Here is an 18,511-nt window from a genome sequence, read left to right on the forward strand (position 1 = left end):
CATGATTGAAAATCACGTGCTTGAAGAAAAGCACGCATAGCAATTTTCCACCATAAGTAATTAGTGCCATCGAAGGATGGTGGTACGTTTATAGAGATAACACCTCTGTCCATAGAATCAGATTGCTACAACCACATACTAATGAGGTCTTAGCGTGTTTGCCTGCTCTGATACCAATTGAAAAAGAGGGGGTCTAACAACACCACCCAATATTTCGTTTGGCAATATGAATAGACAAACTCCAATATACTTTCTAGAGAATCAACTAGACAGTCAGACTCAATCTAGAGTAAAGTATATCAAAGAGTTTAATATCTCTATTTCAACACAATCAAAGTTAAACAGAAACAAGTCTGTAAACCTGATTTTAGTGTGAAGCTCTTGAAACAAAGTCTTTTGTTTTAATCACAACCTATTCAATATCCACCGTGTATAAACCTCTTTAAGCAACAATCACTAAAAGAATATTTCAACACAGTGTCCACTTGAAATAGGGCTAGTCCAGACTGGTCTAACAATGTGACAATAACAAAATCAATTGTTCAAGATCAATCAAGTCTTATCCAACAAACAAGGTCGGATTTAACAACTATGATTGATTAACGTACAACCTGTATTATTTCAATTATATAAATAAAATATAATGCGAAAAAGAAATAACACAGACACCAGATTTTGTTAACGAGGAAACCGCAAATGCAGAAAAACCTCGGGACCTAGTCCGGAATAAACACACACTGATAATAAGCTGTTACAACAAATTCCTACTACCTATTCGGACTAGATGTAATACCTACTTCAGCACTTGTAGAACTCCTAGCAGAATACTGATTCTCTTTAGGAACTCTTCACACAAATCTTCTAGCAGAACCCAAAGTTCTCTTTAGAAGATACACCACAATGATCGATACGATTTGATATTTTGTTTGCAGAAAACACCAGTTTGATTTCCCTTTAGATGTGAATCAAGGTTTTGGAAATCTTTTGTTTATTTTGATAAAAACAATTACTAGGTAAAAGTAATATCAAAACAAACTTGTAGATTAGGGTTTTAACTTACAACCAGTATGCGTACACACAAGGAGTTCGTGAACCTGATTTCCGTAAGTAAACTTGGGTGATTCCAAAGATCAATTTTCAAGTTAAGAAAACCCTAATAAATCTACCACAAGAACAACTAGAATAAATATAGAGATATCTTGTTTAAAACTTCTCAAGGATTTTTACGAGATGCCTCAAAAGAAGTTTTTCTTTCTAGTCTCTGATTTCGACTAACAAGTGTTGGTATACGATCGGAAACTGAAATCTATCAATACCTAGGGTTTATGATCAACAACTCTTGAATGGTTTTATATCAGAAGGGAAAACCATAGAATAGACAAGAGGTGAAAAACCTAGATTACAAGTTGTATGATCAATCACGAAGATTAAATCCAACTTGGATTTGTGATCCCTAATACAAAGACTTTTATCTCACTCTCGTTCACGAAGAACGGAAGACGTGGAAAACAACCTGCAGAGCTTACGTCAATTTTCCAAAGGGATGAAAACGTGTAAACTCGCGAACTCATTATTTATAATGAACAATAGCTTGGAAGCTAAGCAAAACTATTTTCCTTTTACAAGACTCTCCTAAATATGGGAGTCTTACCTAAGTTAAAACTCTTGCCAAAATAATTAAATAAATAACTTATTTAGCAAAAATTATATTTATGTGAATAAATCACATTTTAACTTAGGCAGGAATTACAAACACTTTAATATGGTAATCAAAAGTGTTTGGACCAATAGCTAACTTGCCTAGATAAGGAAACATCACCAACTTTTCCAAAAATCCCTTTTAGTCACGTATTGGGCCCAAGTTCGCGGACCACTCCAAAGCCCATGGAACGTTTCCTACTAATGAACTTAAATCACTCATAACTTTATCGTATAACTCGGAATTGAGTGATTCTTGGCTCATTGGATTCGCAAGCTCATTCACTATAACATGATATCCTTTATAGGGATAAAGGTCATTATCACCAAGGTCATGAATCAAATAACCTCAAGTATATATACATAAATGTACATTTACCGTCATCGGAATTGTTCCATGTAGTGAGCATATATCTTGATAGATTAGAAAGGTAGAATTGAACAAGAATCCAAATGAAATCAATCACATACCTTTGTTGATGAAGTACTTGTTGATGTCTTCTTGTAGTCTTCAATCTTCAATCTTCATCCTTTAAGGATAGCTTCGATTCAACTTCTTAGACCTAATCTAGTCCGAAACTATCTTTAGTATGCAAAATCAAGAATGCATTTTGGCAACTAAAATTGACAACTAACTTGACATACCAACGCTAGTGGGTTCAACCGAGCAGTAATCTAACAATATGTGTATGGGATGTTTGATTTCGGTTTTCATAACCTTAATATTCGATCTCATATGGTGTGAACCCTTATGGTTTGGGTGACTTTTTGGTTTAGCAGGATTAAGTTCTAGCCCATGTTGGTAGGCTTTATCAAAGGATCATAAGGGGTTCCAATTGCAACTAATATGTGAAAATGTAGCGTCCCCTAAGCTAGCAGCTGACTTATCCAAGAGATTAACTAAATAAAGAGACACTAAGAATCTAAATCAAATACTTCAACTTTCAATTAAGAAATCTGCTACAAAAACTTAACCCAAAACTAACCCCGCTCAGAAATATATATACAAGAACTCCTCTCAAATGATACATATACAATAATCTTTTGGTTTACAAATATAATATACAACATAATAAACATATCAGAATATAACCAACTAACGAAGTCAACTTCTCGGAGCTTTCGCTGCGCAACTCTGATCTGTCTCTGAAACTGAAAGTAGGAATGGGTGAGCACATCATCCCTAGAAGGGGTACTCAGCAGGAATAACATTTAACTATAAAGAAATCATGAGCAAGATTTGGAAAACAATACATGTTTTCCCAAACATCAAAGTGACTAAGTCACTGGAAATGCACAAACAATGTATATGGACAAACTCCTTCTTCAAACAATATATAATAGTGATGTCGGGTTTTTCCACACCTACATAGCTATATTGATGTCGGGTTGCTCCACGCCTAATAAGCATAAAAGCTGAATTCATGTAGATATAAATGAAGGAGGGTATCCTATATACCACACGTGGAAATTATTATTTCCCATAACAATTCATAATGACATACATTACAAGTCCTTTTCATTTCATGCAAAGATTCAAAGAATCAACAGAATAATCATAATACAAACTAAACAATGCATGGAATGCACAAACTGACAATGCATGAGTTTGTTAAACATAAACTTTTGTAAAAGAAACAACAATGGTTTCAAAAGAGTTAAAAGTATTCCCACCTCTTTTGATGACAAGCCACGCCTACCTCGAGATCCACGATCCACTGGTTCATCCTTTGAATCGATCGTTGTTAATAACTAACTGTTAATCACACAAGAACTCTAAGAATCTAGCCAAAATGGCTCATACAAGAATCATACAAGTCTATCTAATGGTTTTAAGCCCATTTGTGACTTTACACCTTTTCATTCTCTAACTTTAGTATAATTAAGGTTTACTAATTGAATTAGGATTGTTATATAGTCCGTTAGCTAAGTCTTATGAATATCTACAACTTTGTAGAAGGAATCAAAGGTCAATTCGGACCATAAGGGGTCCAAAATATCAATCTATGGATACATGATACTAAGCGCAAGTTATCTAAATAGGCCCATTAACTAAGGTCCAATCCAACTAAGTTAACTAACGGTCAAAGTAACGGTCAGACAGAGTCAACTAACAGGCAACGTCTAAGTCTAAGTCCAGTCAATGGTCAAAGGTCAAACCTAATCAAGGTCAGGTCAAGGTCAACTGGGTCAATGATTCAAATCGCTAAATCGACGAGTCGACAGATCTAACTCAGTCACTGAGTCAGCTCAACAAATGAGCAGCTAAACTGACTGGGATGTCTAGCAGGTTTAAACTCTATTCCAGCTATAAGAACACAATCAAACAGGTTCTACTCAGTTGATCAATAGATAATTATTCACTTCAATATAATTCTAGAATTCAAAGTACAATAGTATGTGATCGTCACTAGCACAATTACTCACAACCATTCATTGCTTCTGTCAAAACAGAATCATCTCAGCCATCCTTAATCACAGCAGGGTTAAACTCTAATCTTTCTCAAATAAATACCACCACCAATCTCAACAACAACAATAACATCTCAACTCCAATATAATTCATTTATCCCAACATCCTTACTCATAAAATTCCTTTCCCAATTAAATTCACAGGAACTCTGTAATTCAAAACAATACTAAATCCTAATTACAGGAACAACCTACATATACCCATTTATCCAATTGATGTACTCCAATCAATTACTCCATGAATCTTAACACTGAATCAAATATAAGAAATCTTAAATTAAATTACCATTCCATTCTTCCTGAGTTGATCCAACATTAGTAATGACACTATCACCTCCTTAACACGAGAATCAACTCCAAGTTTATCATCAGCTCCAATTTAACATCTTAATCAGAACTACAAACCCTAACTATCGAACTCAGATGTTCTTCAACCTCATAACTTAATTCGTGTCAAACCCATCACTAATCTTTCCTCAGAACTCCCAAATCATCTTCCAATTCTTCTTAATCTCAATTTTAGGGAAGAATAGAAACCCTAATTTCTCAGTTCATCTCCAAGACAGATTCAGAACTCCAATTAAACCTTAACCCTTGTTTCTTCATCCAACCATAGCTCCAATTTCATCTCTTAAATCTTCAGAACATCAATTGAAACTACAAACCCTAATTGTGACTCTCTGATTCAAACCCCAGTTGTTCTGCTTCCCAATTAACGACCACACCATCTTCTAAATCATCTATCATAACTACCAGTTGGTTTCCCTCAATCAATTCTTACTCAAACTCTCACAGAAACTCGGTGAAGAACAGATAAGGAGAGGGAGAAGAAGAAGAAAGAAGAAGAAAGAAAGAGAAAGAAGAAGGCCGAATGAGTTATCCGCTCGACTGGATCTGATAAGGCCAAAGACGAATTATAAAGGGGTTCTACAAAATGATATGGAGAGCCCATGCCGGCTAAGCTACAAATGACTGTTCTTCCCTTCTCATAATTTTGATGATATCTTCTTCGTACGGTATCCGATTGACACGTTCGAGCAGTCCATTCTGCATAAATTTCCGAGATCTATCCAATGGTACTAGTTTCGTACCTAGATAGTCGTTAGATTAATTTCTATTAATTAACGTTCGTGTTAAACTAATCGAGTTTATTATCGGCTAAGACGTCTCTTGACTAGTCTAATAGCGTTGACGATCTTGAGGGTCCTTACAGAAAAAGTCACAATATGTTGAATCGTTTGGTTTAGCATAAAAACATATGTGTTTCGGGGTTTCAGCTTTTGCATCGCATTAGTTAAAACCGGTTTTCAACCTTTCTCTAGTAAAGGTTGGTCCTTGTTGATGTTCTTTTGTCTTGCGAGAGGATGAAAATACAACAGGGGAGAGTTCTATGTGAACTTGCGCTTAATGATATATCTTTCAGGGGAGAAGAGGATGCGGAATTTGAGGTAACGAATTTGTTAGTTAGTCGTTTTCCTGTTTAAGAAAAGACTGATTTTATTGCATATATTTATTGCTTTTGCTTAGAAAAATTTCGGTACAATTGATGTTTATTCCATTATTTGTGTATGCATGTGTGTGTGATTCAATTGTTTCTGGTTAAGAAAAACTATTATTATCTTGGTTTATGGTTTGGTATCAATTGTTTAGGCTTACGAAAATTCGGTGCAATTGCAGTAGTATAATGTCTATGCTTGTTTCAATTGCTTCCGGTTGAGGTAAATAATTATGCAAGTTGATTTATTTGGTTTGTATGAACTGTTTATGGCTTAACAAAAAGGTTTTTGGGATCAATTGTTTAGTCCAATTCGATTCCGGATAAGAGAAACTAAGTTAATCCTAATCTTAGTTAGACTTATCAAAGTGGAGGTTTCGGTTATTCAAGTCTAATCGAATGCCTTAACAAGAAATGCTACTTAACTAACCTAGTACTTGTCTTGTTTAAAAGTGAAAGGTCTAAGTTATTATTTGAGTAATTAGAACCTGATGAGAAAAATAGAGTTAATTCTGATCTTTATTTTGGTCTTATCGGACAAGCGATTGTATTTATACAATCGGTTTAGCAAAAGAACTAAGGTGCTTAGTCAATTTTTGATTTGCTAAACTATTAGGGAAAATTACTTCGGGCAATTGTTTCCTTGATAACATATCAAAACAAAATTACTTTGTAGTTTCGGTTTTGATATTGGTTATCTAAAATGGTGTGTGGAACCCTCGTGCTTAACTCTTATAGGTTTTGCAAGTCTTTTAGATTTGTAAGATCCTTTCGGTTTGTCTTTTATTTTCTCGTACCTTTGTCATGGAGAAATATATGGAGTAAACAAGTGATTTGGTATCACTAAGGAAAGGACAATGGTGCTTAAACGTTATATATAACGAAAGCGTAAAGCATAGACTAAGGGGAAGATAGTAACATATCATACTGATATTTGTGGTTATCTTAACTACAAAGGGAATAACAAAGACGTGCGGATTGAAAATATACCTATCTTACCTTTAGGGGGAGTATTAACTTTGTTATTATAATATCAACAACGACATTTATGGATTGAATGTATACAGGTTATTATGTTGTTGAAACTTGGAATCAAGCGTATGTGTAATGAATTCTTGTAAATTTTTTATCCATATGATGTAAGAGTTTTGTCACTAAAATTGACAAAGGGAGAGATTGTTAGAGCATAGCTCTGTTGAACCCACCAAGCGTTGGTATGTCAAGTTTGGTTGTCATATTTTAGTGAATCAAAACTCATTTAAAGAGTCGCTTGATTATTTACTAGAGTCAACTTCGTATAGGTTAGTTAGAAAGTTACTAGGATATGAGACTTACAAGTATTACGTGAAGACTTGAAAAATGTGAAGAAGTAAAGAGATACAACGACGACATCATCCTTCTACTTGAGATATATTTGGGTACCCTCGTCTTTTCAGTAGTCCACTATGAAAAGTCCTATATAAAGGCCATGAGGGAAATGTAAAATGGTTGAGATCTTTGTTAGTCTAAATATTGCCTTGGAGAGAAAGTTGTGAGTTATAAAACTCGGGTTTACATATTGCCTCCATTGTAATACCTCCTTCTTCATGATAAAGTTTGGGATTTCATTTGTTTTGTGTTGATTCCTTTACATAATATCATAAGGGTGTAGTTATCGGTTTTCCGGTAGCTACATTTTGCACCTGCTCATTACCAAGGTGCAATTTGACCACTGAACGCATCTCTCTTTTAAAAAGAGAAATTCGCTCTTGTTTTGAATAAGCAAAAAAAGATAAAAATAAAATAAAAATGATGTGTTTGTTTTAACTGGTTGCAAATCTTATTTTACATTTTTCTTGCTGGAGAATTGGGTTTTTGTCATTTTTTTTATATAAGAAAAATAGATTAAACATTCCAAATCTTCTAACTAGAAGTATGGATCTTTTACAGTTCTTTGATTATATCATTTCACATGTTTAGATGATTAATCAACTGAACTAATAGTTCACTCTTTCATGTACCTAGTGATAGACTCGGTACAAAAGACAGAGATGTTTGCATCTAAAGAATTTTCATGTCTACTTACTAATATAAAAGATATTTCCTTCAAGTTAAAAAGTTTGGTAATGGGATTTCCAAAAAAAAATGTTGTTTTTGAATCTTTCTGTTTTGGCTTTGCCATAAATTCCATTTAGCAGCAGCAATATCGGTTCTGAATCACATTGGAACTCTATGTTGTGACCACTCAAATTTATTGCCCACAAAAAGGCGCCTACACTCCATTTAGTTCAAGCAATTATTTAGACTTCCATCCTGATGATTCCCCTCTTGCTTCCTTGCAATTTCCTACATCATCAATCAGAGTTGGTGTAAACGCAGAAATATTAGGGAGCATAGACATTTCTACATTTATCATGTATCTCATGAAACCCCCACAATGCCGAGTGTGGAGTTTAGTGATGTAGATAGAAGTATCCTGCAAGGGCTTGTTGTACATTTTTTGCATAAGGTTGTAATTCTTATGATTCACATTAGTAGTGTTAACATATTTGACAATGGTTGTGGCCATGGTCATGCTATTTTGTTCTTTCTTGTTCAGAACTTTATTGCATCTTTCTTTCCAAATATGCCAGGCTATGGTGCTGCAAAGTCCAGCCTAACTCTTCCCAGTGTCATCATTTCCCGGTTATTTTAAACCAACTGTTAATCCGCTCATGGCAGTCAGTAGATGTTTCTATAACATAATTCATGCTGAAGTTTAGGTGATTCCATACTTGAGAAGAAAAATTACAGTCCAAGGACATGTGAGTTACAGTTTCATTGTGCTCATTGCATATCAAACAAGTAGTACAAACGTTTAGCAGAGTAACCGCTATTCCCATACTGTTTGGTAGGATGCACAACTTTTCATATAAATAATTTTATAGATGGAAATATTCTCATATTCCAAATGTTTACCCATTTCGTATCTTCTGGTTGTTTAGTGTTTTATAAAGACTTAACACTGAATTTTCCATTTTTTTTTGTTAGATTCCACATTCTCTACCCACTACGTTATCTATTGGAATATGGATTTGTTGTATTTTATTTATTGTTTCGGCATCAAAATGTTTACTAAATCTTTGACAGTCCCAAACAGTGTAGTTAATCTCGTGTTGGGATTTCTCGGATAGTTCCGAGACACCGAGATACCGGTATTCCAACGAGATACCCGGCCAAATATCGGAATTCTTAGTTTTGAAAAATTTCTTAAATATACTAAAACATTGATGGATTATCTTTAATGATACGCATATTCACTTACGTGTTAGAAGTAGAAACCAGCCTCATGTTCTTCCATTATTTCCTTTTCCTTCTTTTCTTCTTCATTTTCTGTTCTTCCAGTTCCACTATGGAAACCATTACATATTGCACTCTCTCCTTCACTGTAACGAAGAATAAGAATATTATAAGTCAATAATTCAGTATTTTGGTGGTGAAATCAAAGTACAAATACATAGCAGCTTATATGGCTAGTATTTTGGTGATCAAATTCAGTATTTGATCTTCATTTTGTGTTTGGAAGAAACCCTAATTTATAACAAGTTTCGTTTTTTTAAAGGTAATTTGGGGTTGCTTATATATTTTTTCTTAGTAATCGAGAAATTGGATTTCTCAATTTTGAATATTTTCGATAGCGTCGTAATTATAATCGATCGGGGAAAAGTTGTTTTCAGTTTTGAAACTCCAGGGTTGGATAAATTAAGCGTACCGTAAATTGATTAAAGTGGGTGATTTGAAACGTATTTAAAGTTTTTATAGTTTATTGTAAATTAAGTTTGGCTAGGTCAGAGACACCAAGATTCCCGCCCAAATCCTGACCAAGCCAACCGATATTCCCGACAGATTTCCGTCTCGGCGAACTCAGACTTTTCGCTACCTTAACTGCTGAAATCGAAATTTTCGGCGAGTTCTCGACCATCTCGACCGAAATTGACTACATTAGTCCCTAAGTATTGTTTCAATTTATCATGTATTTTACCGTGTTTATGTTATTTTTTCCCAAGTTAGGTTTTAGAATAAGTGTTTTTTTTCCTGGGATCCAATAATCTCATTTACCAACTTCCCACAAACAATTATTTTGTATTTGGATAATACCACTTTTGTTTCCCTTTCAAATCCATCTATTAGTTTGTTTTGGTTTTTTATTCATATATGTTCTTTTACTTATTTTGGATTAAACAAAATTACATCTTAGAAGGACTGTCATCCGATAAAAAATTAGTCAGAAGCTTAGCAACAAGATGAGATCCAACTCCTTTTGGTTTTGTGAATAACATCAGGTCTCGGATAGTGTGTTTAGATTTTTGGATTTTTCCTCAAAGAGAGTTTGAGTTTTCTTTGAGTATATATATTCAACGTTAAACTAGATGACCGAATAAAAAGGGAATGACAAATCACGGGGTCCCTGATGGTTTTTTTAACATGCGAAGGCAAGAGACTACAAAGTTTTCGACAAGTTAATGACCAGATTATGCACCAATATTTTTATAAAATAGTCGAGATGAAAATCTTCATTCCAAGTCAAAAATTAGTAACAATGGACACATCACCAGTTCCATGTTAATTAAGTTTCTTCCCAATATAGAGTGATCTAAGAAATAATTACAAATGTACTGATGATGCAAGTAGAAATAATCATACCATGAAACTTCGAAAAGCTGTTTGTATAATCCTGACAACCCATTCCTCTATTTCGTTTCACCTTAGTTTAATGGATATGGTAAGATATTATCGAAAAAAATCACGCTTTCATTATTTGGTTCGCAAAAAAGCCACACTTTTAGAAACTCTTTGTAAGATGACCAATTGTCCATTTATTGGAGAGTCATAGTTGACTATGACGTCGTAATTATCTGATTTTCCCTAAATACTGGGTTCAATATCGTTACATGGAATTCACCCTCTAGTATTTAGCGAATTCCATCCTGATTCAACATTGTTGCATGGTATTCAACCTTCCGGGTTCATCCAAGCTTCCACCGCCATCATCACCACTACCACCACTTCGTCTCCACCACCTCAACCACTTACGTTAAATGAAGGAGGGTATTTTGAAAAATGATAACGCCCACTTTTCAAAAGTATTAAATCAAATGGGAAAAGATCATTTTTGTTAGAGCGATGCTCAGTTGAACTCGCAAGCGTTGCTATTTCAAGTTTGTTTGTCAAGTTTAGTTGCCAAAACTATAAGTCTTAATTTCTAGTCTACTTATAACTAAGTCTCGTATTAGGATAGAAAGTGTAGTTCAGCACTAGACTTCACGACGATCATCGATTGAAGACGAAGAACTACTAAGGGGAGCTTGTGGAACTTCATCAACAAAAGGTATGTGGATACTTGAACCCATCTATCACTTAAAAGTCTATCTACTTTATCTCCTATTTGAGACAAAAAGTCGTATAACTATATAGACTTCGATTATACACATTTGATATCTCGAGCTGAGTTTAACTCGCTTACATATTTCTCGAAATATGTGTTGGTAAGCTTTCGCTTTAACCAATTCATCTTATATTCTTGACGAAAGTCAAAAGATGATCATGTGAAAATCGCCTTGTAACATCTTAGACAGTCATTTGATGTAGTCCCAGAATGTTTCATATTGATCATTCGATCACTTGAAAATTGCTTTGAAGCTAATAGTTTGTGTGAGAAAACTATGTCGTCTTCTAATAATGTTTCAATGATTGAAATAGGAGTTTAGAAAAATTAACCATGATTGGATATAACACAGGTACGCATACTTGTATGCTAAACTGTTGCATGTTATTCCAAGTCCCGGAACCATAGTATGCATACATGTATGCGTACTGGCTGGTTAATGAAAGTCCGGGAACTTGGTATGCATACCGGTATGCGTACTGGCGTGAGTTTAAAGTTCCGGAAATTCAACTGAGTTTGGAAGGTATGCGTACCCGTTCGCATACTGGCGAGCCCAAACTTAGTCCGGCCACTTAGGTATGTGTACCCGTATGCATAATTGAGTAGGTTATGTTCTAAAATCGGTTTGTTCATGAACTAATACATTTATATATTAAGGAATGCAATCTTTTACTAACCGTGGATATCATGTACATGAATTGATTCGAGTGAATAAAATCGATTTTGCTTCAATTGTGTCTTGTATACTTCTATGAGAATATAAACAACTGAACAACTCTAGAACTAGTTTTATTTGAGTCATTTGAACTAGTTATGGTTAAGATGAATAAGGTTTATATGAAAGTGTTCATATGGCTAACTTCGGTTAACTATTGTTGAGCCAACAAAGGTGTACACGTTTAGTTACGGTTACTCATATCTAAATGAAGTCACTTTTCATTCGTGTATAACAAGCTAAGTTCTATCTAACGGTTGAAAGATATTAGCTTGAGTCTAATCAGGTTTTCATCTAACGGTGAATATTGAAGGCTTTGTTACCAAGGTAGCATTGATTGTACACCCTGATTTGAAGACTATATAAAGGAGAAATCTAGCAACTGGAAACCTGATCCCCACACCTCCTATGCGATACTAGTTGCGACTAGATTCGATTCTCCTTTAACCTTAGGTTTTTCCAAAACTCTGTAGGTTAACGACTTGAAGACTTCATTGGGATTGTGAAGCCAGACCCAACTATTTTCTCTGTAGTTGCGTGTTCTGATCTTGTTGTTTTCTATCATGTTGAGTACTATATTTTCTAAGATTTGATCAAGATGTAATCTCCGATAGGAAAGATAAAAAGTAGTCACAAATATCTTCGTCTCAACGTTTGTGGTTCCACGTAATATCTTGTTTCGCTACGATACGATTAAGATTATTGTGAGGTGATTGATATTACTAGGCTGTTCTTCGGGAATATAAGTCTGGTGTATCAATTGGTTCCTATTCACCTTGATTTATCAAAAGACGGAACAAAACTCATAGGCATATATGTGGGAGACATATTTATCTATTCATGACTTTTCTGTGTGAGACAGATTGGTTTATCAAGTCTTCGACTTTGGGTCGTAGCAACTCTTAGTTGTGGGTGAGATCAGCTAAGGGAATCAAGTGCGCAAAATCCGGCATGGTTCTAGAGGCGTAAGGAACGTGACTGCACCTTGGTCAGTGTGAGTTTGGTTAGGGCTCAACTACATTCCAGTCCGAAGTTAACTTGGAGCAGGCTAGTGTCTGTAGCGGATTAATTCAGTGTGTTGTTTAAATCTGGACTAGGTCCCAGGGTTTTTCTGCATTTGCGGTTTCCTCGTCAACAAAATTTCTGGTGTCTGTGTTATTTCTTTTCTGCATTATATTTTTAATATAATTGAAATATCACAGGTTGTGCGTAAGTTCAATCAATTTTGAATCCAACCTTTGGTTGTTGATTAAATTGATTGACACTTGGATACTGGTTTTTAATACCGTTCCAAGTTATATATTTAATCGGGCTCGCAAATTCCTATTTATTTGATTGCAGATTGAATTGAGATACAACTCTTGGATGGACTTTCTTAAGATTGAGTCTGACTGTCTAGTTGATTCTCTTGAAAGTATATTGGAGTTTGTCCACACAGATTACTAAGCGAAATATTGGGTGTGGTTGTTCGACCCTCGTTTTTTCAATTTTGTAAACACTAATTAAAAATATGACCATTTTGTAAAACAAATTAAGGCAGCGTGACTTGTAAAACGCCCATGCTAAAATAATTATTTTTTTTGGGGACGAAGGGAGTAACAAAGGCTCGATAGTTTCATGGTACCAAGTCGTTGACATCATCATCATTTTAATAGTCTTTTTACCCTTTTAATGATTGTACTTAATATGAATTTTGATGCACAAAACTTAAAAATATATGTTATTCCCTATGGAAATTTACCAGAAAAAAAATACCAAAATAATGTGCTTAATATAAATGATATCAAGACATCAAATATCATAAATAGGTAAATATAAATGTTATCACTCAGGCCCTTGTTATTGACATTTATCATTATAACCAGTACCTCCATAGTAAAAACCGTAACCATTTGTGCGTTTGTCGTCAATTTGTAAATCATAGCAATTCAGATTCGTTATGTACGTGTCAACATTTTCCGGGTCTTTGGCTTCGTTATTTTCATTAATTACTTGAACATGATTAAAAAAACTGGATATTCCATAACCTCCTTCCGAAGGAAAATGACCGTTACCTATTTGAGTCGCAGTATGTCGTCCTTTAGATCTGCTATTAAATATTTCTCCGCCGAAAGCTAGTCTTGTTGCTGTTTTTGATAATTGGGTGAATAGAGAACCTGGATAATATCCCACGAGAATACCTTGTACTTGTACCCACCAATTTCCACTATTTTGGTCCTGCAATATCATTTGATGTCAATTTAAAATAAATTGACAAGACCATACGAGACATTAATTACTTCCAATTTCTTGTTAACTTTTGAATACCGAAGGTGGCATCTTTTTGGTCTCCTTTGAAAGTCGATATTTCCGTGAAATTATAACCAGTGGCAACTTTTGAGGACGTTTGCACAAAACCTGCACATTCGAGGTTGGCGCACACTTTTTTTTTTGTAGTTATTTTCCTGGTAAAAATAAATAAATTAAATGATATATTTTTTCTTCAGTAAATAACATTGAACAAAAATAGACGACCTTTAGAACTATCATTCGATGCAATAGATGGTTTTTCGCGGAATAATAACACTTACTGTCCACAATATAAAAAATCTGGTCTGGTAATCACCGTATCTTGCCCGATACACCTAATTAAAAAGAAAAATCAAAATTTAATGATGCAAAAAAAAAAATACATACTAAATACAAGTTGAGTTGTGGAAATATAACATCAGATGGATAACCTACTTCCCATCCAGCTTCAATAATATTGAGATCATCACCATCACCAGCTGCAACCCAGATTTGAGATACACTTAGTTCGCCTGGTGTTTCCATAGATGGGTTCTAAAGATTTATTTTTGCTTGTGCTCCTAAAAAATTTCCGTACACGTCGATTGTCGCGTACTATAATGTATTTAAGAAGGTATAAATACATGTGTTTTCAAAACTATTATAACCACCGTATACATACGAAACACATTAATAAAAAAATTATGAGAAAAATAATTGATGACTTGTGAATATACCTCATGATCGCCTCTAGTGGTGTTTGACTGTAATGTATTAGGAGACCTCTTATAATCAGAAAATTTTGGATGACGATGTTTACGCAAAAATGTTGAACGACAATCTTTTGCAATCCTCCGTATAGGGATAGTTCCTTGTGGACATGTTCCATATTTTTTCCAAGTTTGTATAAGCTTTAGTGTCCCGAGATTATCTAATTTCACATCCTTCGCGTATATATTTGGTCTCATCTGTGTAAGCTTTAATCGTTTTGTTTAAGTACTTTTGTAGGAGAAGAAAAATTGATTTGAGGAGAGAAGAAAGTGGAGTGGAATTAAGTATTTTTATTTTTTTACATATAATATTAATCATGTTTTAATTTAAACATACTTCGAGTTACTAGATCCTTTGATTAGACTCTTGTTATTTATACGCCTTGTAGACTCTACGATCAACAATCATTTGAATAACAAGAATTATAGGAGAAAGTTGAGTTAAAAGTTGGAATGTGATATAACTTATTTTTCCATACCAAAAAACCCGACAAGATGAATATGTTGACGCTGAGAATCCATCTCGTAAGTTGAATTTCCTTGGTTCTCAAAATTTGAAGATCTTGTTCCTTCCGCAATACAATCGATAAAATCATGCTTACCCGCAATTTCTACTTCAATTATCAAGGGTTTTGATCGTGGCATACTGACGTGATCCTAATTGTCTAATCCATATTCAACTTTGCTATTAGAAACAGAAATTCCAAACCACCAGGTTAATATTTTTAATTATACAAAATCTTCAAACTTATTCTCCCCGTTTCCCTTTTCAAATCTGTGTTATGGTGTCGTCCCTCCTATTAACAGTATTCTTTCCTTTTAAGTTTGAAATAAAAACATACAAAATTATATATGTACTATGAGAAAAAAAATATGTATTAAACTTGTATTGTATGATTATGAAGTAACAGATGACTAAAGGAAGGTTGTTGGTAAATATCGTAACAATCAATGATCTCATATCTGTCAACCTACACGATATAAATCAAGAAAATATGAATATGTCAAGAAGCATGAAATAATTGCTTTGTATAGTAAACATATGTAAATTTCATTTCACCTTAATGGTTTTGATTATTGCTCAGTTCATGGCGTTCGAAACCATTCTTCCATCAACTGACTCATCTTGAATTAAAATCACAGAAATAATTACCTTTAGAATAAGCGGCCAACTGGTTGAGATGAATTTCAACATTATTAGTCTAATACTTCTGGAAGATCAGCAATATTATATTACACACAATATTTAGCATGGAGGTGGAGAAGATTGATTTGCATTATACAGGGCTTATACAGATTATTATTATATTAATTAGACTAATAATAATTTCCTTTAACTTTTTCCTTGAAAGATACCCATTTAATACAGTAGATGAAAAAATATTTCATGGGTTTTGTTATCCTGTGTTTTGTTATCTTATGCATCCATGGAGAATATAACACATCTCTCTTATTTTTTTATTTGTTTTTGCACCTTCCCAATGCAATGATTGGGTGTTATATTCTCCATGGATGCATAAAATAACACCCAATCATTGCATTGGGAAGGTGCAAAAACAAATAAAAAAATAAGAGAGATGTGTTATATTGCATTGGAGATTGCAAAACTCCACTCTCAATAAATGCACATTTGATAAATCTATGTTAATTTGAATCTTCCAATGCAAGTTTACACCATCTTTTTTTTTTATTTGTTTTTGCACCTTCCCGATGCAATGATTGAGTGTTATTTTGTGCATGGATGCACGAGATAACAAAACCCATATTTCAATCTCTTTTTATACATTTTCCTTCCCCAAACCAAACGTAATCGAAGGTATACTTTGTCTATTCTTAAACAAATTTTGAGGATCAACTTCACTCTTAACTTTTACTAATCTTTCAAAATTATCTTTAAAATATTTTCTACCCCAAACTCTAGCATTCAAGTGACTACTAATGTCTTGATAATCCTCATAATACTGTTGCCCCAAGTCAAGATCTCTAGAGTTGAGATAAGCAGTCCTTGGATTCTTAGACACATATGGAGTCATATATTCATATAACTTCTTCATCCATTCTAAATTCATTTCTGATTCATTTTCTTCTGACCAACTCACTGAGTATTCAATATTGTAAATGTTTCCTTGTCTGTGCGGGAATGGAATTTCAGATTCTGAAATCTCACTCATTTTTCCACCATAAGGTGTCCATATCAACATAGGCATGACATTTTCTTGCTTCAATAGCATTCTCCATAAACCTGCCAATGCCATTTTTGACACTGGGGTTTTGACATAATCCGATTTCGACTTGAAGAAGTAATTCGTATTCGGGTTATCTCTAACTAGCAAAGACTCCAACGGTTCTCCATGTTGATGCGAGAAGTAAAGCACAGACTCCACCCAACTCATTTGGATGCAATCTTTACTTGTCAAACCCAATTCAGAAAACCTCTCCTCCATCAGTAGAAGTAGTTTTTCAACACCACCCTCGCCAACAAACAAGATTGTGAATTCGGCTAACTGTTCTTTCTCCATTAGTATTTTTACTTGAGACGACGGACAATGTTAGTCCGATAAACACGTCTTCATGGAGCTTATCTGCAATGAACTGCCACTTATGCACAATGTCTGCTGCACCTTGTTCCATTGTCTTTCTGACAGTGGCAACAATCAGCATAGCCGGCACACTGACCAACTTAACTTTCCATGAGAGAACAACTCCGAAGCTCGCTGCCCCGCCTCCTCTAATAGCCCAAAATAAGTCATTTCCCATGGTTTCTCGGTTCAAGATTTTACCTTCAGAATTCACAATGCAAGCATCAATGACTTGATCAGCCGCAAGCCCATATTTCCTGACCAATGCACCTGTTCCACCACCACTAATATGCCCACCGACACCCACAGTTGGACAAAACCCAGCTGGAAATCCATGGATCTTGCTTTTCTCAGCAACTTTATAATAAACTTCACCGAGACTAGCTCCGGCTTGAATCCATGCTGTATTACTATCTACATCAACAGTGACATCCCGGAAATTATTTGAATCCAGCATTACAAATGAAATTGCATCTGATACATAAGATAATCCTTCTGCATCATGACCTCCGCTTCGAACCTTGAGATCCAAACCATTTTTCTTGCAGCAAATTACAGTTTTTTGAAAATGGGATTTATGGGTTGGTGTAATTATGAACTTTGGTTTAGTAATTGATGATAAAATTCTGAGATTTCTTGCGGAGGATCTTAAGATGGTTGAATATGAAGAATTGATTTGGGTATAGATCGGGATTGTTGGGGTATTGGAGTTGTGATTAATATTAAGACATTGAATGAAATCGTCATCAATTGATGATGAAGTTGTTTCTGAGATTGCTCTGTTTGAGTAGTATGCTAGTAGTGATAATACGAGGAAGGACTGAAGAGAAATACTTGAGATCTCCATTTTGAGTTGTGGGCTTTCTGTCGCTTGAGATTTTTGTTGCTTTTTCACTTGGGATATTGAAAATTCACACGCATGAACACATGTGTGCACAAACTTTGTTTGTGAGCTAAAATCCAAACCATGAAAAATGTCAAGCAAGTCTAATGGCTCCGACTAGCATTTCAAGTTGGTATTTCCAAAAGAACCTAACCTAAAGCGTCAAATCTTTTTAGTGGGTTGTCAATTTGTCGATGTTAATGGAGTTAGAGGCGGAGTGTGAACGC

General features: G+C 34.6%; 1 pseudogene; it reads right to left on the bottom strand.

The window, feature by feature from the left end:
* Positions 1–16,475: 16,475 nt before the first annotated feature.
* LOC113277657 lies at positions 16,476–18,253 on the bottom strand (annotated as a pseudogene).
* Positions 18,254–18,511: the final 258 nt, after the last annotated feature.

The sequence above is a fragment of the Papaver somniferum genome, chromosome 5 (genome assembly GCF_003573695.1).
Source record: "Papaver somniferum cultivar HN1 chromosome 5, ASM357369v1, whole genome shotgun sequence".
Taxonomy (NCBI): Eukaryota; Viridiplantae; Streptophyta; class Magnoliopsida; order Ranunculales; family Papaveraceae; genus Papaver; species Papaver somniferum.